The 22,389-nt window shown below is 42.9% G+C and overlaps 1 long non-coding RNA gene and 1 other non-coding gene across 2 annotated transcripts; both read left to right on the top strand.

Moving 5' to 3' along the window:
• The first annotated feature begins 5,315 nt into the window (after nt 1–5,315).
• On the top strand, nt 5,316–22,270 carry LOC121817732 (uncharacterized). The gene is made up of 3 exons (XR_006057773.2): nt 5,316–5,661; nt 15,047–15,398; nt 17,114–22,270. It is a non-coding gene; the product is annotated as an uncharacterized LOC121817732 (long non-coding RNA).
• LOC114112216 (U6 spliceosomal RNA) lies at nt 7,950–8,054 on the top strand. Its single transcript, XR_003587705.1, has one exon. It is a non-coding gene; the product is annotated as a U6 spliceosomal RNA (small nuclear RNA).
• Nucleotides 22,271–22,389: the final 119 nt, after the last annotated feature.

The raw sequence follows: 22,389 nt of genomic DNA, 5'->3' as shown, positions 1-22,389 counted from the left end.
CCCTGTGTTTGAGGGTGATTGGGCCAGTGGTCTAGATCTTTTCTTGAGAACAAGTTTATCTTGTGAGGGATAGTCATGCAGATACAGGGTGCAAGTCGACCACGGTGAGATGTACCGGTGGACGAGTGAGCCACCGTGAGAGGGAAAGAGCAAGGGTCCCTCTGACTCCCCACCCTCCCACCCCCAACTCCTCTCACCCCCCATCCCATGATGCCAGACCCCCACCCCCGATCCTGGCTGAGGACGTGGACTCTGGAGACTTCTATCTGAGAGCATCTCCCCTCATTTCCAGGTGGCTCAGAATCTCATTTATCTAACTCAGCTGAAGGAGTTGATTCTGCAGAACTGTCTAGTGTCCCTGCCTTCCCCTCATGTCCTCCAGGTCCTTCCTTCCCTGAATTTCCCTCGTGGCCCCCAGGCCTATCTGTCCATCAGCCCAGCTGGTGTACCATCAGTCTGTCCCTGAAGGTATTTCTGACAACGACTTGAAGCAGGAAGAAGATACTATCATCAAAGTGATCTGTATTGCGTATTATATATCTTCTTAGTAAGAAAGGAAAATGCATGGCTTTCATTTTCCTCTGTTTTTCCATCAGATTAACCCATCAGTTCATCAGAAAATTCAATTAATCAGCACTCCATGTTCCTCACAGCGAAGGCACCCCACTCCAGTACTCTTGCCTGGAAAATCCCATGGACGGAGGAGCCTGGTAGGCTGTAGTCCATGGGGTCACGAAGAGTTGGACACAACTGAGCGACTTCACTTTCACTTTTCACTTTCATGCGTCGAAGAAGGGAATGGCAACCCACTCCAGTGTTCTTGCCTGGAGAATCCCAGGGACGGGGAAGCCTGGTGGTCTGCCATCTATGGGGTCGCACAGAGTCGGACGCGACTGAAGCAACTTAGCAGCAGCACGTTCCTCAGCTTAATCAAATCTTTGCTATGCTTTGGAAAAAAAGCTGGGGTGGAGGCTCTTTTGTTCTTGCAGAAAAGTCATAGTTTTGTTTTATGCACCAATTCCTTCAGGGTGACTCTATGTTATGTAATTTCAGATACTGTCCAGAGCCACCACTATGTGCTTTGACACAGGTTATGCATTGAACATTTAAAAATTGACAGTGGTTACAAGTGTGATGGGAGCGTCTCTGGGGTTTGACCTCAGAGCAGCAATAGTGACCGTGTGAAAACTCAGGTTGTATCATGTCACCTTCTGAAGGAAGGAGAGAAGGAGGGAAAGATGAAATGTTTACAAGGTTAATTTAGCATGATTCTACCTGATATCTTTTTAGTCAACTTTTGCATATTTGAATATCCAATTCTATTTTGGATATTATTTCCATGTTGAATTTATGAAATTTCCAGAGTATAACAATGTAAAATTAATCAATGTTGTTGTTGCTGTTGTAGTTGCTAAGTTGTGTCTGACTCTTTTGAGACCCCATGGACTGTAGCCCATCAGTTTCCTCTGTCCATGGAATTCTCCAGTCAAGAATACTGGAGTGTGTTGCCATTCCCTTCTCTGAGGGATCTTCCTGACTCAGGGATTGAATTCGAGTCTCCTGGATTGGCATGCAGATTCTTTACCACTTAGCGACCAGGGAAGCTCTAATCAATGTTACTTGCAACAGTCGTTCCCACGTGTGGGAGCGAAAACTTGAAGAAAACATCAGATGTGCTGTGATGAACAGCTCTCTGGCCGTTGGCAGACGGGGCTGGAGTCCACGGCTTAGCATGTATTCTGGGGGACCGGGAGAAGCCACAGTCCACATTCACAGAAACAGGTCTTTCTCTGCACCTTCTCTAGAGGGAAGACTGTGGCCCAATACTCTCTTGTCTAAATTCCTCTTCAATCACTACTGAATGAGCCCGACAATTCCTCTGCTCATCTCAGACAAGGTCTTAGCCATCAGCTCCTTGGCTGGAAGGACCCTGGCTTTCCAGAGATGCAGGGGCGTCTCCAGGGAGACCCCACAAGTGGCGCCATGGGTTGGACAGTTGCATTTCACCCTCTTCCAAAACACTCCCTTTCCAGGAAGTAGCAGTCTCCTTAGCATCCTCTGGAGTAAAAAAAATTGTAATTGCCATAACAAATCGATTAAAAGGAGCATGCACAGACAGACGCTGCTCCTCCCTTTTTCAAGAGAGCCATGAAATATTAAAAGGAATGTGGAGAGGAGTCGAGCAGTGTCTGGAGAGGTGGCAGTTAGGCCTTGGAGGTGGTGCTCTGCAGGGGACACTGTAACCAGGAACAGCCTAAGGAGGAGGCAGGGGGAACTGGCTTTTTGACGGGTCTCCACTGAGGGTATCACCGTGGAAACTTCTCATTAGATGAGGCCTCCTTGTGGGCACCAGGAAGGGACTGTTGCATGGAAATGAGCTGTCTTGGGTTTTCTGTGCTGCTGTTTCTGGCTTTCTCTCTTCTCAGTAGGATCAGGCTCCCCTCTGGCTGCGGAGAGAGGCCCGGTGGTTCCTCCTTTGCTGTCAGACCTCAGTTCCCAGACACTCACGAGCATCATGTCGGGACAGGTTCATTTGTCCTTCTGAGTTCTGTGGCATCTCAAGTGTCTAGCACTTTCCACCGTGGCAGAGAACTAGACTTACTTTTATTTCACTTCTGAGAGTGTTAGGGGAAGGGGAACTCATATGTATTTGTGTATTGGTTTAGGAGTACTGGGGGCTGGAAATAGCACGTCAGTGTGAGTGGATAGGAGGTAGGGGAGGAGAGAGGGCAGGACGAGAGACAAATATGATACAATAACACTTATATGCAGAGTCTAAATGAAACGATCATGTGATCTTATTCACAGAACAGGAGCAGACTTACAGAGAGAACAAAGTTATGGTTATCTGTGGGAAAGGGTTGGGGAGAGGGAGGGATAGATTGGGAGTTTGGAATTAACATATAGACATGCTGCTATGTATAAAATAGATAACCAACAAGGACCTGCTGTATAGCACAGGGAACTCTAGTTAACATTCTATAATAGCTTACGTGGGGAAAGACTGAAAAAGAATGGACGTGTGTATATGTATAACTGAATCACTTTGCTGTATACCCGAAACTAACACAACGTAATTAATCAACTCTACTCCAGTATAAAATAAATTTTTTTTTAAAGGAGGGCAGGGCGAGGCCTGACCAGGTTGGCTTCAGGCACGTGTGTGAGTTGGGATTCAGGGCCTTGAGAGGGGGTTGCCAGCTCACCCTCAAGCCCTGGTGTCTCCCAGGCTCTGATCAGGTCTCCCAAGAATGGAAGCTAGATGGACATGCTCTAGATACCCAGAGACAGAGCATCTCTGCCCAAGGGGAGGGAGACAGACTCAGGGTAACTGGAGCAGGAAGGTTCTATTGTGGTTCAGGCAGGAAAGGCCTCCATGGGGTGGGAGGTACATGAGGTGACCAGGGGAACAGGGACAGGCAGCATCTGGGGAGGGGCTGGGGCACTGATGGGAAGGGGCGGAGGCTGAGACACACTGCCTAGTCTTCACCTTTACACTCCCTGGGGCTCTGCCCAGGAAATGATGCCCGAGGATCATTATACAGTCGATTCTGCAGGAGAGAAGCCCTGGTTCACATCTGCCCTGAGAGCTGTCCCTCCTGTGTGCTGACCACACCCACGGCACTGGAGTGAGTCACTGTGACAGGTGGTTGTTGGCAAGTCACGCACAGGTTTTAAGAAAGCCCTTACCAATTTCCAAAGCCTTAAATCTCCCTATGTCCAAACTTCTCTTAATTTTGTAACTAAGGGTTAGAAAAAAACTGTAATTTATTGAAAAGCAATATTTCCAAAGGTCTGTTTATAGTGTAGTAAAGGATTAGGATGAAAAAATCTATGATTCATGTAAGATGTGTCCTACTGACTGTAAGAAATGAAAGTTCCCTCATAATCTCTGCATTAGAACCCACAGGTATGTCGTCAACCACTTTTTCCTCTGACTCCCCAGAAGTGCCTCTAGCTCTCATACTGATGCACACACCCACTTCCTGACAAACATCCTTACTGTCTGGATGGCGGGTATTTATAGGAGAGGTTGATGGACTCAGGCTGGCCCTGGTCACCAGCCAATGACCCCTGCAGAATGAAAGGGTGGCTCTTGGCCAGGAGGCCCCTCCCACACCCCTTCATCCTGACCATGATTTGTGATCAGTTTGCTTCGTCTTAGAACTCATGGCACTGCCTCTAAAGAGACATCTCGTGGAAATAACAGTCAAAGGGCATGGCTCAGAATATTTTCTACAGCCCTTGAGGAGGAACTGGGGCTTCCCAGGTGACGTTAGTGGTAAAGAAGCTGCTGGCCAATGCAGGAGATACAACAGATGTGGGTTCTATCCCTGGATTGGGAAGATCCCCTGGAGGACGGAATGGCACTCTGCTCCAGTATTACTGCCTGGGAAGTCCCATGGACAGAGAAGCCTGGTGGGGTACAGTCCATGGGGTCTCAAAGAGTCAGACAGGACTGAGTGACCGAGCGCACACACTGAAGAGGCAGTGAAGGTCCTGGGTTTGTTTAATGGTTAAACTAGTATTATTTTCTCTTGCTTGATTCTTTCCCTTTCTTTCTGCATTTTCTCACTTCCCTGATTAAATGTATTCTTTGGATCTCATGGGAGGCCTAGGAGACTAACATTTTTCTATAGACAAGAGATTGGCAAGGGCATGGAGTGGCGTTCTGTCCTGGGAAGGCCCCGTAGGGTCTTGCTTGGTTACAGTTTCATCACTGGAGTGAGGTTTCAATTGTCCAGGACGAGGAGCGTGAAGTTTCGAAGTGAAGGAAAAGCTAAAAATCATTTGTTTAGTGAACACTTCTTGTTTCCTTTCTTTGATTTCAAGGATGCTACTGATTACTTTCACTCTTGAAATGTCTCTCTTGTACAGAATCAGAATCCATCCATGCCATTTAGAAATTCATGGTGGCAGACGGAGGAGCTGAGAGACATGGTCTAAGCCTGCTCTTAACATTAGGCTTTTCTCAGCCGTGGTTCTGCCCTGGTGACAACATGCTGCCCACTTCCTCTGACTGTGATGGGCAAACTGTGCCCAGGGAGGACTGGCTAGAAGTGGCTCTGGAAATGGAGAAATATGAGCGAAAAGAAGCAGCTGTTCCAGAAATCACAAACACTGTTATCTCTATTGGCTGTTAGGCATGTTTTACAAAAGAAATCATGAAGTCAGCTTATTGGGTAAGATAAGAATTTAATGAAGTTTTACACAAAATATTTAACTGGTTAGAGGTCAAGGGCTAGCATTTCCCAATGAACTTCCTTTGCTTAGATGTTTAAGAAAAAAAGAGTTTCACTTGATAACACTGACTCATTCTCTCATGGTTCAGGCAGTGATTTCCTGAGACCAGCTCTTTAGCCTGCATTTGGAAATAGACTCTGCCCATTGTGTGTGTGTGTGTGTGTGTCTGTGTGTGTGTGTGTGTGTGTGTGTTAGGGAAATGAGGGTTAGTATAAGCTAGGCCTAGGAAGGAAGAGAAAACACCTCTGACAGTATAACCTATAGTGGAGACACAGAGGTGGACTATTTTGTCCAGGATTCATCAACAGCAGCTGCAATGGAGACCAGCAAGAATGTTTGCCCAGGAATCCCTCCCTTAAAGTTGCTGCCTCCAACCCCTGTCCACATGACTGTTGTGGAAACCACTGCATCGATCAGGTAACCCCACCTGCCAGCCGGCTTGTGTTTGTCTATCCCTGGGAATGATGTCAGTTCAGGTTAACACAAATGTCTCTTTCAAGAATTTTGGAAGGAGAGATCTAGAGTCTCAGTCTCTTCTGGGTGCCCTTATCCCATGATACGAAGGGAAGGGACAGGTGGTGGCCAGGCCGGCCGAGCAGCAGAGGGGCACATGAGGAGGAGGGAAGGCCCGGATGTGCCAGGGCACAGGGCAAAGGGAGAGGAGCGACGGCATGGCATCAGCTGGTCTCATCTCCCCAAGCCTGAGGCTTAGCTCTAATCTGGTCTCTGAGGCTCCAGGTTCATCCCTGGAGGTTTGCTGCTTTGCTTTGTAAAGTTTGAGGTGAGTTTGTGTCATTGAAAAACCAGAGTCCCAGCTGCTGTGTATCCTTCAGCAAAGAAAAGAATGTGATCTTGAAACCAATTCTATTTATTTTTTAAAAGATTTTTTTATATAGACCATTTTTAAAAATTTTTTTTGAATTTGCTACAATATGCTTCTGTTTTTTTTTAAATGTTTTGGTTTTTTGACCCTCCAGGCATGTGGGATATAGCTCCCTGACAGGAATCAAACCTGCAACCCCTGCATTGGAAGGTGAAGTCCTAACCACTGGACTGCCAGGGAAGTCCCTTGGAAGCCAATTTTAGACCCAGGAGGTTCTTGGCAACCAGGGGCGGGTGGACACTCCCACCTGAAGGTGGAGGAGCCAATGCCCAGGGCCAAGGCTGTTGCAGTTTGTACTGTTTCTGCTCAGACTGCCACTTGTACTAACAGATCACAGAGCAAAGAACAGAATATTCCTAATCTTGTTACATGAGAAAAAACCCCCTAATTTGAAATTGCCAGGGGAGGAACTCCCCCGCAGAAGTTTGAGGGGAACAGAGTTAAACATACAAGGGAGGAGACTGCTCTGATAGCTTCACAAAAAAGAGCCCAGAAATGCTGAGACTGTATGATTCTTGGCTTCAGAGCTTCTTGGACCTGATAAGTAGGAATTTGCAAAATGAGCACATTTTCCAAGAAAGGAGGATTTAAAAACTCTCAGTGAAAGCCTCCAATGAGAAAGCCGCAAACAAACAGTAAATTCTCGGCAAGCAAGCAGAGTAAGAGATGTGAGAATGAAGAAAAGTGTCAACAGTGTAAAAAAAGACAGAACACCACAGATCTGAACTCAAAAGCAGTGGCTCCCAAAGAGTGTGAACAGAGGAAAGCCAGTTCATCTGCTATTTAGATCCATCTGTCTGTCCATACTTCATAGCAACAGTCGTTGTGTGGTATGTGGGTGTGTGACCTAAAGCAGAGGCTTGGCTGAAAACCACAGTTTCCCAGGAAGTGGTGTGTGTGTGTGTGTGTGTGTGTGTGTGTGTGTGTGTGCAGGGTTCCAGGTGGCGATGAGCATGGAGGTGCTGAATTCACTGAAGCTCACTGTTTGCCCAGGATGTTGGCCAGACCCATTCAGAGAATCTCTTCTGGGAGCTTCCCATTACAGGTAGTCCACTCTGATGTACAGAAGGCCTTCCCCCAAGGGGTCGTATTTGTGCAAAACTTGTTCACACACTCACTGTTCAATCATTATTTAAGTTACGGGAAACCAACTTAAGTGAGATGGTTGGATAGGATCACCGATCCAATGGACATAAACTTGGGCAAACTCTAGGAGATGGTGAAGAACAGGGAAGTCTGGCATGCTGCATTCCACGGGGTCACAGAGTCGGATACAGCTTAGTGACTGAACAACGACAAAAACAACTCATGTGCTAGATTCTTGAGGTAAAGACAACGTAGTGAAGACCCAGTACAGCCAACTGAGTGTGTGTAGGTACTCTCACAGCAGGAGTCTGGGTGCCCTTAGGAGAGGTGCCCAATCCAGCCTTGGAGGCAGCAGAGAAGGCTAAGCAGACGAGGAGGCCTCTGCTGGGAACTCTGAAGGATGACGAGGCAATTGCAGGGGCTGGTGAGGAGGGAGCTGAGGTCGAAGAGGCTTGGGGACACAGCCACGTCAGCACGTGTGTGACCGCAGTCAGTAGTGTGAAGAGTGTGTGTGCACATGTGCGTGTGTGCATGTGTGTGATATCCAGGTCATCTGTGGGGCTCACAGTGACCTCCACCAGCAACAAGAGCAGAGGGTGGGGAGTGAGTTCTTCCAAGAGCCACCCCCTCGATGGCAAGTCCTGACGGTTGCCTCATGGTCACCACATGTATTTCGGTGACCTCGAGCTCATGGTCCCTCCGTTCTCAGCTCACAGGGATAAGAAGACAAAGTAGAGTTCACTTTGGCAGCACTTATACTAAAACTGGATCGATACAGAGAAGATTAGCGTGGCCCCTGAGCAAGGATGACTCGAAAATTCATGAATGTTTCCATACTTTTAGAGGGAAGGGACATATGTATACCTCTGGCTGATTCTCATTGTTGTATGGCAGAAAGCAACACAACATTGTAAAGCAATTATTGTACAGTTAAAAATAAATAATATATTTTTAAAAACTTAAAAAAATTTAAGAACAAGAAGACAAAGTGGCCTTTGAGTTTTGCCTCTTCCTCTGACTCCCAGCCAGCCTTCTGTGGAGAAGACGCCATCAGTGCCTTGACAAAGGCAGAGGTGAGGGGATTTGTATGGGAGAATAAGAGAGGAGGAGAGTGGAATCTGTAAAGCACAGCCCCTCAATCACTGAGCACTGGCTGCAGAATTGCAGGAGGAGAGTATTGAAATGTTGCCCAACTTTTAGTTAGTAGAGTCAAGAATGAGTAATGAATGTCCTGTTCACAATCGTAAGGTACCAGGGAACACCAGTCTTCAGCTCCCAAGCCCCTTTCAGGGACTGAGACCCAGCTTCTCATCAGGATCTCAAGCATCCACATGGAGATGGACAGAAGCCATCACTCACGACCGCTCACCCTGAGCACAATCACACGCCCATGTTTTCCCTAGGCGACACCGTCTCTGGCCCAGCGGCCTGGCAACAACACTGTATTCCACAATTAATAAGACGGGGTTGATGGAACTGGTGCGCTTGAGGATTTTCCCTAATTTACGTGCTGCTTCTTGACACTTCCTGTCTTCCCTCACCTGCGCGCGCGCACACACACACACACACACTCACTCACGTACACACACGCTGTGTACACCTGAGGTAGTTTGTGGCTTCTAGGATTCCTCATTTAAAAAGTGGGACAATATTTAAGAAAACCATACCGTATAAAATGTACAGTACAAAACCTGAGAGCAAGCCCTGGACCAAGAGCTAGTCAGGAGTATGACCCTAGGCTCAGAACTCACAGCCACTGGGACTCATTTTCCCGTGAAGCTAGCAGTGCTGGATGGAATGTCCTTTCATGTCGCTAAGGGATTCTGTACAGTTCAAGGTCACACGAGCTCAGTGAACTCTGTGACCCCAGGGCATGGAGGATGTTCATTTGATACTTTAGGTTGGAGTGTTCTTTGCTCTCCAAAGGCTGGAGATAATTAATTGCAAATCCAAAAATACTATGTGCAGCCCAGCTTTAGAGATGAGACGCTTTGTAGATGGTATTTCCATGAAGTCTGCTGGATTTATTAGCTGTGGAATACAGACGGCGGGGCTTGTCTGAACAGACTTCAGGAATGGGATTGGAGCAGAACTGACTCCGAGAAGCCAGAACCACCTGGGAAGAAAGAGGTGACACTGATCCCATGAGACCTGGGCTCTCAGTTGCCATAGTAATAGGGGCATGGGTGTGAGCCACGAATGAAGCTGAATATGAGGCTTTTTAATCTGAATTCTTACCAGAAATAGAAAAAAAAATTGTTTTCAATCAGCTGGAGAAACTTTATTTGGACATATTCAGGTCTCTTCTCTGGCAGTAAATTTTATTTTCACTTCCATAGGCAGGTCTATTACATAAATTTAGGTGAATGCTGGGCTTCCCTGGTGGTTCAGTGGTGAAGAATCCACCTGCCAATACAGGAGATGCAGGTTTGATCCCTGGGTTGGGAAGATCCCCTGGAGAAGGAAATGGCAACCTGTTCCAGTATTCTTGCCTGAGAAATCCCATGGACAAAGGAGCCTGGTGGGTTACAGACCATGGGGTCAAAAAGAGTCAGACACAGCTGAGCACACATGCGCGTTTTCCTAATTTAACTAGGAATTCAATAAGTATAACTGAATAATTTCAAAGCAAATGCATACTTTCCTCCTGAAAAGCTATCCCTTTCTTTTCACCCCAACCAGACGATGAGTGACATAATACAAAAGAGCTCGAGGGCTGTCTGTTATCAGCAGCTGGAAGTGAAACTTCTGGCAAGATGATGTGTCTGAACATTAAAATTCAGCAGCAGCATCAAGCCTCCTGGTCTGGATGTCTTTTGTTTAGACCCCTCTTTTTTTTTTTTTTTTTTTTGTTTCTGTTGCCTCGGGATGAAAAGAAAGAAAACTTAGCCTGAGATAGCTTAGCTGGCTTTTGGCACCGAGTCTCTAACTCAGAGAACTGCAACGCTTTTAGCTCTTGTATCTCTGACCTAGAGGAAGGCAGGATAACATCAAGCTAACAAGAAAAAGGTGTTGGAGGTAAGACTTGGATGCAGTGAAACATCGAATTTATCTCCTTCACTTCAGCACATTCTTAACTCTTCCCAACAGCCGATACAAGATTGAGGAGATGTCTCAGGTGGAATCACAGAAAGCGCTGGGGGTCAGCTCCACCTAGGAAACCTATTCCATGAACTGGCACAGAGTGTGACCCTAGGCAAGTTCCCTAAACCAGAGACACTCAGAGTTGGATTTCCAAGGGTAGACTCTTGGAGTTTCTTTGAATTTTTCAAAAAATTCATGAGGGCAAAACTATTATCTTAATAAAACTAAAATGCTATTTGCCCTTTTTAGCTCTGCTGACTTTGGTATTTAAAAGAAGAGAAGAAATATTAGCCTCTGGGCAGGACTTGGGACAAACCAGAAGTCACTCCTCTGCTCATTGTGGCCACAGGCTCACGGTAAAAACGAATGTCCCACCCGAGAGCATTGTGGGTGAAAGTGCACACATTACTAACTCTGTGACATTGTGTCCCTGAGCATACCTTTTGGGTGTTGGATGAGAGATGGGAAGTTCAGTCTGCTTGAGTGGAAAGCATGGGAGCCCTGCACAAGACTCTCACTCTGTTCCTTCGAATGCAATCAATGTGACTGTTTCTGAGATATTCCTGACAAACCTCAGTTTCCCAGACCTGGGTTTTGGCCAAAAATGTCCTCAAAAGATTTAAACCTCTTACCTTAAATAAAACAACCGGCAGTATTTGTCGCCAAAGATAAACCTCAAAGTTTTGAATTAAAAAACAGAAATCTTGAAAACCTGGAACTAGCTTACGCGTGTGTGCTCTTGTGCTCGTGTGTGTGTGTGTGTGTTTGTATGCGCGCGCTCGCGTGCTCAGTTGTGTCTGAATTTTTTGACCCCATAGACAGTAGCCTGTTAGGCTTCTCTGTCCATTCCATGGCTTGAGAACCTGAACACTTGGCAGTTTTAAAGAAAGGTGAGATTTGCAATGAAAATAACAATTGTCAATTTTTTACATTGTGTAATGAAATGTATCAACATTTCTAAAGTCAGCATAACTCTGTGAATCAGTGTTTGCCAGCTGATGAATACATGATGTAACAAAATCTTACATAGAAAATGATCCATTCCACCTGAAACACAATGATTTTTTTAAATTCAAGTATAGTTGATCCACAATGTTGTGTTAGTGTCAGGTGTACAGCACAGTGATTCAATTATATATGTTTAATATTTATAATATATATCATGTAATATATTCTTTTCAGATTTGTTTCCCTTATAGAGTATTATAAGATACTGAGTCCAGTTCCTTGCGCTATACAGTAGGATCATGTTGGTTACTTATTTTATATGTATTAGTGTATATCTGTTAATTCTAAACTCCCTATTAATCCCTCCCCTAACTTTCTTCTTTGGTAACCATATTATTTGTTTTCTATGTCTGTGAGGCTATTTCTGTTTTGTAAATAAGTTCACTTGTATCATTTTTTTTAGATTCCTTATTTAAGTGATATTATATGATATTTACCCTTCTCTGTCTGACTTACTTCACTTTAGTATGATAACCTCTAGGTCCATTTATGCTGCTGTAAATGTCATTATTTTATTCTTTTTTATGCCTGAGTAATATTCCATCATGTACATACCGCGTCTTCTTTACCCATTCCTCTGTCAATGGATATCATTGTTTCTGTGTCCTGGCTATTGAAAACAGTGCTGCTAGGAACATTGGGGTACATGTGTCTTTTTGAATTATAGTTTTCTCCGGATATACACCCAGGAGTGGGATTGCTGGATCATATAGTAATTCTATTTTTAATTTTCTGAGGACTCTCCATACTGTTCTCCACAGTGGATGCTCCAATTCACATTACCACCAACAGTGTAGGTGGGTTTCTTTTCATCAATATGATTACTGATTCTTCGCTGCAATTATACTATGAGAAATTTCCATTTGTCAGATTTGGGTGTACTGTCCATGAAAAATACCTATAATAATCTGAGAAAACTCTAAAATAATCTTGTGTTTTCCATCGTGCATCTCTGTGAGGCTGGGTGATTTTTCTCCTAAATGGCATGTCACAGCGCTTTGACTGTGGAAGCAGATAAGAGAACCTACCCACTCTGTCAGTGAGGAGGCTGTCCTAGGTGAGGGGGCCATGGAGAGGGGGAGCCTTGCCTGGAGAAGAATGGAGATTGTGAGTCTGGGGAGGGCTGTGCAGTCAGACAGCATAGAGAGGGATCCCTGAGCCTGAGCCATGGAGATCTCTGCCCTGAGTCTTCATCTGACTGTGAGTCACTGAGTGAAGTAAGGAAAATACCAGGCACTGGGGAAAGACCCACCCGAGAGGAAAAGAGGAAATGAAGCTGGAGCTGCAGGCAGGTGGGGACGCTTCCTGCTCCCAGCGGCCAGCGAGGACACCTCATAACTCACTGGGCATCGGGCAGAGTGTGCAGAGCTCCACGTGGACACGTACCAAGACTGACCGTATTCTGGGCCATGAAACAAATCCCCGCAAAGGATCCAAGTCATACAAAGTATGTCCTTTTCCCACAATGAAAATAATTTAAAGGTCAATAGCAGAAAAACATCAGGAAAATCCCCAAATATTTGGAACTAAGTGGCATACCGAATAGTCCACGGAAAGACAGGGGTGGAGGGAGGAAGCGAGATGGGGGAAGGAATAGAAAGTCTTTTGAATTTAATGAAAATGAAACTGACAATCATCTATTCAGACTGATAAGGAAAAAAGTGCATGCACTGATGACAAATATCAGAAATGAGACAGGTGATATCACAATAATGAAAGAATAATAAGGGAAACTTATGAACAGCTTTATGACAAACAATAACGTGGATGAAACAGTCAATTCCTTGGATGAGACAAACTGACAAAACTTGATCCAGAAAAAAATGGGAAACTGAATTCCACTAGGTTTACTCATGCAGCTGACAAGGAAACTCCAGGCCCAGGTGTCTCTACTGGCAAATTCTGCTAAGCACTAAAGAAATAAATAATAGCAATTATAAACAATTCTTCCCCAAAAATTGAAAGTTAGGGGATATTTGCCAACTCCTATGAGGTCAGCATTGCTTTGATGCTAAAAACAGACAAAAATATTGAACCACATTGTGGTAGATTTCTGGGTTTTCCTTTATCTCTCAGGCACCCCAGACTAGGTCCTGGGATGGTTTGGATCTCACTATTTAGGGGAAAAGGAGTCATACCTGTGATATTCCCTCATCCCTGGCTGTCATTAACTGTCCCACTAGATTTTCGGTACTTTATCAAGTGGGAGTGTGTTCTTCCTTTTGCCTTCGTCCCTCAAAGAGCAAGGGCAGTGAGGGGATCTGTCAGTGTAGATGCTTCTTGAACTCTACATACAGCAAGTTCCTATAAATGGCAATCATGATGACTTTTTAAATTAAATGCAGTCATCCCTCGATACCTGTAGGGGATCAGTTCCAGGATCCCCTGCAGATACCGGAGACTGTAGTCTCTGGTTCCTCCTTCGTGGATTCACTCAACTGCGAGTCTTGTAGAGTTTTCCATCCCCTTCCTTGAACCTGCGGAGGCGGAGGGCTAACCATGGCATGATGGACTCTTCCCACAACAAGGGTTCTTATTCTTCCTGCAAGGCATACTTACTAGTAATAAAATCCCCATTAGAAGTGTTCAGGTCCAGGGGGTTGTTACTAAACTAAACTGAGACTAGAAAGACTTTGGCAAAATGATATTTTAAAAATCCAAACATCCGTTTACCCACCCAAAGTCTTCAATACACTTATACATTAATTACAGATATATATTTAAAAGTAATGTCTATGTAGAGTTGCTTACCATGTACACATTCAATGTGGGGACTTCAGATCAATCATACAGACCTTAAAATTCAACTAGCAATAAAATGTACCTTCTCTTTGGCTTTCCAGACCTAATGGGTACAGGAACTTTTAATGACACTTAGGTCAGCAGTCTACAAAAATTTATAGACAAACATTTCAGATGAGCCAGGTACTGCCAAGGCTTGGGATGGCTGCAGTTGCTAAGAAATCTTCATTAAACAGTGGAGAATGCCTGCTTTTTCTTCCGTCCTGTGCAGAGTTTGTCACTGCTGACGAAGTTTCTATTTTTTTTTTAATCTTTCCCTTCTTCTAGAGTTACTACAGTTGAACTTCAGAGTCCCAACACTAAAAATGTCTTTCTTTTCTTTATCTTATAATGTAATATTCTTTCTTCCCAAAGAAGATGAAGTAAGCAATGTTTTCTTCTGTAATTATCTTTTCAAACCAAACATCTTGGTAGCGAATGCTGCAAAAGAAACAAATCTGATAATTTTTTCTAAATATGATATCTTAGGACTTTAAGTAGAGCCTATATTTTCTATGGTAAGGGAGTGGCCCCTCCCTGGGGTCCCCTCTCCAGCCTTGCACTCCTCTTGAACTGAGGTCTTAGCTGCCTAGAACCCCTCAGCCCCCACCACCCAGCAACCTGGAGACAATTTGCAATGCGGACCCTCAACCAAAGTTAATACCTTTACTTTCTTAATTTTGTTGGCAGTTTGGGTCTATGTAACTAACATATGGCACTTTCTTCCAAAAGCAAATCTGAAGTCAGCTGCTATCTTATCCCTCTTGCTTGACTTTTGGGCTATGTAGAGCAATTGTGACGTAGCCTCTGTGTGTGTGTATGTGTGTGTGCACACATACATATGTGTGTGTGTATGGGGTGGGGTGTGTGTGTAGCGTGCATTTATATGTAAAACCTACTTTGTAGGTTAACTTCCAAAGGAGAGAAGTAACTAACAAAAAATATTTTTTCTTTTCATAGGAGGAATAATCCCTTTGAAAGATAATTCCCTGAATATTCATTGGAAGGACAGATGCTGAAGCTGAAGCTCCTATACTTTGACCACCTGATGGAAGAGCTGACTCACTGGAAAACACCCTGATGCTGGGAGAGATTGAAGGCAGGGGAAGAAGGGGAAGACAGAGGATGAGATGGTTGGATGGCATCACTGACTCAATGGGCATGAGTTGGAGCAAACTCAGGGGATGGTGAAGGACAGGGAAGCCTGGTATGCTGCTGTCCATGGGGTCGCAAAGAGTCGGCTGAGCTACTGAACCGCAATAACAACAACTCTGTTGCCTAAGGAAAGAGTCCATATCACTGAAAACATCAGGTATAACCTCAGAGAATAATTTCAAGTATTCGTTTTTGAGGGAAACTTAAAATTCGCTGGTAGGGAAAAAACCCCTATATAACCAAGATATTTTTTCTTATTGAAAATTCTTAAGCTTATATTCTCTACGGAACTTGATTTAGGGTATCACCATTTGGGGGAAAAAGAATCAGAGCTGTGATAGTTCCTCATTCCTAGCTTTCAATATATGTGCCCACTTGATTTTTAGTAATTTATTGAGTAGGAATGTGTTGTTCCTTTTGCCAGAGTCAACCTCCCTCTTCTAAGACTAGCTTATCAAAATAGACTTAAAAAAGAGCTTAAAGTCTAGTGAAAACAAAGTTTCATTGTGGTATTCTGATGTGATTCATGGCTGTTTAGAATGAGGAGAAAAAATTTTAAAGACATTCTTCAAAGATAATCTCTTGTGAAGATTTGTGACGCTTTAGGAAAAAAAGAGTAAGCCTTTTCAGATAATCTGCTGAAATTATGCCTTTAGTGGATTTACTTACTAAATCTTTAAAATTATGACATTTTCCTGACACAAATTATTTTTGGAATAAAAGATGGCATAAATAAATATTACCGTATTGTGACATTGAAAGCTTAAAGGCTTTTTTAATGAGCAAACGATGATGAAAGGCAGGAACTTGAGAAGCCCAAAATCTCTGTCATCACTCTTAAATCTGCATAAGAGCAAAGTTAGTGAATTCTACTTTTCTAACATTTGACATGAGATGCATAGCTTTTCTTCTACTAAATGATATCCTTTCCAGTTAGAAACTGAAAATATTCTAACTACAGCATCTCTGTTATAACTTGAACATTAAAATAAAGTAAACTCAATGTACCTAATATACATAAAATCTCTTTCTTTCTGACACTATTCTCCTTTTCATTTCTGAGTACTAGGAAAGCCTTTAAGGCTGGATGGAATTGAGCAATTGTTCAGTTTCCCGTTCTTTGTTTAGTGAGAACAGAGCTCCTGCCTATGGTGAACAATTCAGTCCTTGTGGACAGGACTCCACGGATCAGACAATGCTTTTGGGTGAGATGATTTGAAGATGCATCCTGGTCTGTGTTGGTGATGCCGCACTAGCTTTCGTAGGCTCCAGAATTCAATAAACTCCTCTTCATGGTGCCTGGCATATCATGAGAGCTTGATGAGTGTTTGTTGAGTATGTGAATTGCTGCTGATTGTAAGGTCACTGAGAGCTCGGCTTTATCTTCTTTTGGTTGTTGCTATAGCCTTGTTATCTGCAATAGTGCCTGCCACATAGTGGGGACTCAATAAGTGATATATTTGGTGAATGCAACAGCCATCGGCCAAGCAGAACCATGGAGGGTCCCATATGCAGGTGCGGGTGTTCAGGTCACACCTCAGCCACCTGGCAGGTGTGTGGCCTGGGACCAAAGACTACCAATGAGGATGAGAATCAGTCTTCATGCAGGTAAAGCAGGCATCATTTTTATACCAAACTCACCAGGTTGTGGGGCTCTCCTGGTGCCTCAGAGGATAAAGAGTCTGCCTGCAATGTGGGGGACCCGGGTTTAATCCCTGGGTCAGGAAGATCCCCTGGAGAAGGAAATGGCAACCCACTCCAGTATTCTTGCCTGGAGAATCCCCGTGGATAGAGGAACTTGGTGGGCGACAGTCCATAGGGTCACAAAGAGTTGGATATAACTGAGCAACTTCACTTTCTTTCTTTTACCAGGTTGTTGGGAATATACGGGAAGACCCTGCCCAGGGCCTGGTGCTTGGTAAGCACAGTAAAGATGCACAGCATGAGCGTTGAGCTGGACCCATGATGCAGTCACTAGCCATTCTCTGCAGGGTATTCGAAGCCCTACCTACTCCCTGGCCTTCTGTGGAGCAACTCATGGGCCCTTCTGGTACACCCTTGGACCTGTCGACTCAAAGGGTTAAAGAGTTCAGGATGTTTCCTGTTTTCAGAGCCTTGAAGGCCCTAATGTAAACTCTTTATTTGACATAGAAGATCTCAAAGAGATTTTGTGACTCATGCCTCACTGCTTCTACTAGCTTCTTTTTTTAAAAAAATTTACATTAAAAATTTTTTTGGATCATGCCACAGAGCAGATGGGATCTTAGTTCCTAGGCCAGGGATTGAACTTGTGCCCTCAGCAGTGAAAAGTGCAGAATCCTAAACCACTGGACTGCCAGTAAATTTCCTTCTAACTAGTTTTTAATTCCTGTTGTAACAAGTTACCACAAGCTTAGAGGTCTAAGATAACAAGAATGTGTTATCTCACAGTCCTGTTGTTCAGGGTCCAACATAGGCCTCCCTGGGCTGAGATCGAGGTGTGGGCAGGCCTGTCCCTTCTGGCGGCTCTGGGGAGGACCGTTTCCCTGATGCTCCAGCCCTAGGGATGCCTGCACCTGGAGCAGGTGGTCACTCCCCCAGTGTCCAAGTGAACAGTTCAGCATTTCCCTTACCTGTCCTGTTATCACCTCTCACTCTCTTCTTTGGCTTCTTTCCTGTTTGTAAGGACACTGTGATTACACTGAGCCCACCAAAATCATCCAGAATCAACTCCCTACCTTAAGGTCAGTTGATGGCAAATTCTCCTTCCCTTTCTCCTTGGAGCTGAACATATTCCCAGGCTCTGGGGATCAAGACATGGATGTCTCTGGGGACCATTGTTCTGCCTAGGAACCAGGCCCTTGGGGCCAAGTGTTCTGACTCTAAATCAGGTGATTTTTCAATTATGCACAATATTATTTTCAAACCAAAGATTTCCTTAACAGACATCAAACTACTGACTTTGAACAATGATGAATGACTATAGCCCACAGGTAACTGAGTCCTCTGCACATGGATGGATGTAAAGTCAGGGTTCTAAGTAAAACCAGGACCTGATAGAGAACAGAAGATGCAGCTCACCAGCTTGAACTTTTGACAGAGCAATCCTTGAGGGATTTGAAAACCCAGTGAGTCCAGCTCTGGTCCTCTGGTTCACTTGTCCCTGCACTGGGCTATATCCTTATGGGTTATTTGAGAAAGAAAACCATCTTAGAAGATGCCATCATGTATATATGCTCCAAGGCCCAGGCCTCTCCTCATGTTCAAGCCTTTTTCAGCTAAAAGACCAGCAGTGGCTTAGGCATAGTTTAGGTGGAGCCTAGCAGTTTCAGTCCAAAGGCAAACAGTGACCGTATTAGGTGTGTCCAAGAGTGATGAATAAACATGAGAAGAAAGTGAGTAGGGGGAAGAACAATGTGATCTACTTAAATGTGCTCATTTTATCTTTTGATATTGATTTCTAAAATAATTCCACAGTGATAAGAGAACAGACTATATATGATTTCAATACCATTAGACCATGAATTTTTTACACCTTGTTTTATGTCCCTACATATGTCCCATGGTCACCTGGTTTATAGTCTGTGGGAACTTGAATAGAATTGTTTTCCTGCTATTACATTAAAAATAAATTTTAATTATGTTGAATTGGTTCATAGTGCTTTTCAGGTCTACTATATATCCTTCAACTTTTCTGTCTATGTATATTCTATTGATTTTTCAGAGTTTGATATTGAAATTCTAACTAAAAATCTTAATTTATCTACTTAAAAAATAATTGTAACGTATAGTGGAACTATATAGTGGGCTTCAATGGGCTTCCCTGGTGGCTCAGATGGTAAAGCACCTGCCTGAAATGTGGGATACCTGGGTTTGATCCCTGGGTTGGGAAGATCCCCTGGAGAAGGAAATGGCAACCCACTTCAGTACTCTTGCCTGGAAAATTCCATGGATGGAGGAGCCTGGTAGGCTACAGTCCATGGGGTCGCAAAGTCAGACATGACTGAGCGACTTCACTTTCTTTCTTTACTTATAGTGGAACTATATGTAACTTTGTTCTGTATTTTCCAAGCCTCTTGTAAATCTGTTATCATACGTTCATAATTTAAAAAATTAAAAACAAAACTGCTCATTTTTACATTTTTAACTAAATTTTTCTCCCTTGATAAAACTCTCGTCTTATATTATTCAACTCAGTATTTCCTGTATACCCCTCAATATAAAGCTAATTATGTGATTACATTAATATCATATATTAACACATGTTTTTCTGGCTCAAAGAATAACTAAATAATAATGTTTTCCACAACATGGTATAAATAAGATTGTTTTTATTAGAAAAGAAAACAAGCAAAAACCAAAAGGCAGCTACCTATAGGATTTCTTGTAATACACCCCTTGCTATGCTTTCTGCTGAATAAATAAGGTTTTCTTAGATTACTGCACATTTAGACTGTCATATTATGGTTATGATTTCCTTCAACCTTAACCTCAAAAGTGAATTAAAGGCTTTGTAGATATCAGTTCCTTGTTGATTTGCTGACTGTGCAGAGACCTGTGTAAAAAGTTGGCACAGCCGAGGAAACATCCTTATTGAACAAAGGCAATATGTCTTTACATATTGACTTCTGTGTGATTCAATTTGCAGTAAGTATGACAGTAACCTCTCTAAACAGCCCTGTGTGCTTAAAAGCAAGTTTGCATTTTGTGGTTAACTTTGCTTTGAATTCCGGACTGATGACCCAGCTTCTCTGAGCTCCTAAAGTCTTTTGACCGAGTGATAGAAATGAATGACTTTCCAAATGCTGAGAGTCAGAATCTAAACACTGGAGAGAGACTTGGGAGAAGGCAGACTCTATTAATTTATAATTGTAATAATTAAGTTAGTAAAAGACAAATTGTACTTTAATTCTTTGCATAGGAAGCCAATAAACATTTAACCTTAAATCTGTCATTCTAAATAAAGTCATAATTTCCACAGTAAGTAGAAGTTTTTCATCTGAAAAGCCAAAGTGAATCCTTCAGTATATTAGTTTTAAATTTTCTCTTATTTTATTTTAGCCTCTTTGGCAACGTGTATACCTTTGCACACTCAACTGATTATTAAGCATTATTCAAACTATATTCTGAATCAGTATTTCCTCTGCACTTAACCATGGATTATGTTAAGAAAAACAAACACTGATTTTATGCTTTTGACTCCATTATTTTCTTTATGGCTCATTGGTTCACTCTGGGCCATCACAGATCTATTTGAAAATTATGGGGTTTTCCCTATTGAAGTTCATTATTTTATATCTTTTGAAGATGGTCTTTTTATACTAGCAAAAATTCAGCTAAAATTAACCAAATGAAGCTGAGTTAAACATTTGAGTAGAAGATTAGGAGACTAGTCCACAGTGTTTCCATAAGCCTAGTTCAGCTGTCATTTTACATGATTTGACCCTAAAAAGGCCTACTGTGCTTTGCATCACGTATTTTCAAACATTCTTGCTCTCCAGAATTTCATAGTGTTCCCTTAGGAGTTTGGAGTTCTGTAAGGGCAACTGACGTGAGGACGAGTTTGCTGCTCATATTCGTGCCTCAATTCAAAGGAAAATGAATGTGACAAGAGCGGATAACCTGTAGAATCTCTTCAAGCTTTAATGTTCAGTGATTTCTACAGTGCACAAGGAGAAGTAATTTCATTGTTTCATCAGTGAAATATTGTAATATCTTTTCTTTTCTATTGAAGTATAGTTGATTTACAATGCTAATTTCAGGTGTGTAGTAAAGTATTCAGTTATAAAAATATATACATATGTGTGTGTTTTTCATATTCTTTCACGTTATGGTTTATCACAAGATATTGAATATAGTGCCCTATGCTGTATGGTAGAACCTTGTTGTTTATCTATTTCATATATAGTGTTCTGTATCTGTTTATCCCAAACTTATAATTTGTCCTCCTCCTCCCCACTTCCCCATTGGTAACCATAAATTTGTTTTCCATGTTGGTGAGTCTGCTTCTGTTTTGTAGATATGTTCATTTGTGTGTATATATATATATATTTTTTTTTACACTTCACATATAAGTGATATCATTTGATATTTGCCTTTGTCTGATTTACTTCACTTAGTATGACAGTCCCCAGGTCCATCCACATTTTGGCAAATGGCATTATTTCATTCTTTTGTGGCTGAGTGATATTCCATTGTGTATATATATATACCACGTCTTCTTTATCCATTGATGTCTATGATGGACACTTATGTGGCTTCTATGTCTTGGATATTGTGAATAGTGCTGCTATTGGGATGTATGTATCATTTTGAGTTAGAGTTTATTAATGTATTTTCTTATTTCTCTTACACAGTCCCATTTTATTCATTCTTTTCAAAATTCTAAGACTCACAGATCTTAGAAATGTTAGTAATTATGGCACATGTACCTAATACCCTTTCAAATTACCAGACTCCACTCTTCCTGTGAGCAAGCTGATGCCCTGCAGAGTGAGGCCAACAGGGCCCCCAACATCCTGGAGCTGGCAGCCTAGTGGGAGAGAAGGCATGTGATGAACAACAATAAATAATCTATGATTTTGTGCATGACAGGAAAGCACATTCACTTCGCATTATGAATCAATCTTTCAACTAAATATTTCTCAGGCTCCTGCAGGAGAAGACCGCCTCATCTTCCCAGGACCTCCCCCCACCCTGGAGCTTTGGTCTCAACAACGAATCCTCAACCCGTACCCCGGGGTGGGAGTCACCCTGGAGGGAGCTCGGTGCCCCTCAGACGCCACACTCCAGCTCTCTTGTGAGGGGCTGAGGACGTGTGGGATCAGCATTTCTCCTAATAGCCTGAATTGGAACCTAAAGCTGGTTGTTCTAGAAATAATGTTTTAAATGGTGGTTAGACTTTTGAGTGCTCTAATTTACAGTTGTACAGTAATGGGTTAAAGTATCATGAATGAATTGGCTTATTTATTGTTATACTTGTAACCTACCTCTTCCTATTTTGGATTTTAAGCACAAATAACTAAAATATAATTAAACTTTTGCAACACACATTGTTTTGCTAATTTGTATTCTTCTCTTAGATGTTTGATGTAGATTATTCTCTAGAAGAACGTTATTACTGATAGAACTGGTCTGTTAGTCGTATGGATAGATTTATTGTTCTGATA

Source organism: Ovis aries, chromosome 23 (genome assembly GCF_016772045.2).
Source record: "Ovis aries strain OAR_USU_Benz2616 breed Rambouillet chromosome 23, ARS-UI_Ramb_v3.0, whole genome shotgun sequence".
NCBI classification, from domain to species: Eukaryota; Metazoa; Chordata; class Mammalia; order Artiodactyla; family Bovidae; genus Ovis; species Ovis aries.
This window is presented reverse-complemented; position numbering and strand designations above follow the sequence as displayed.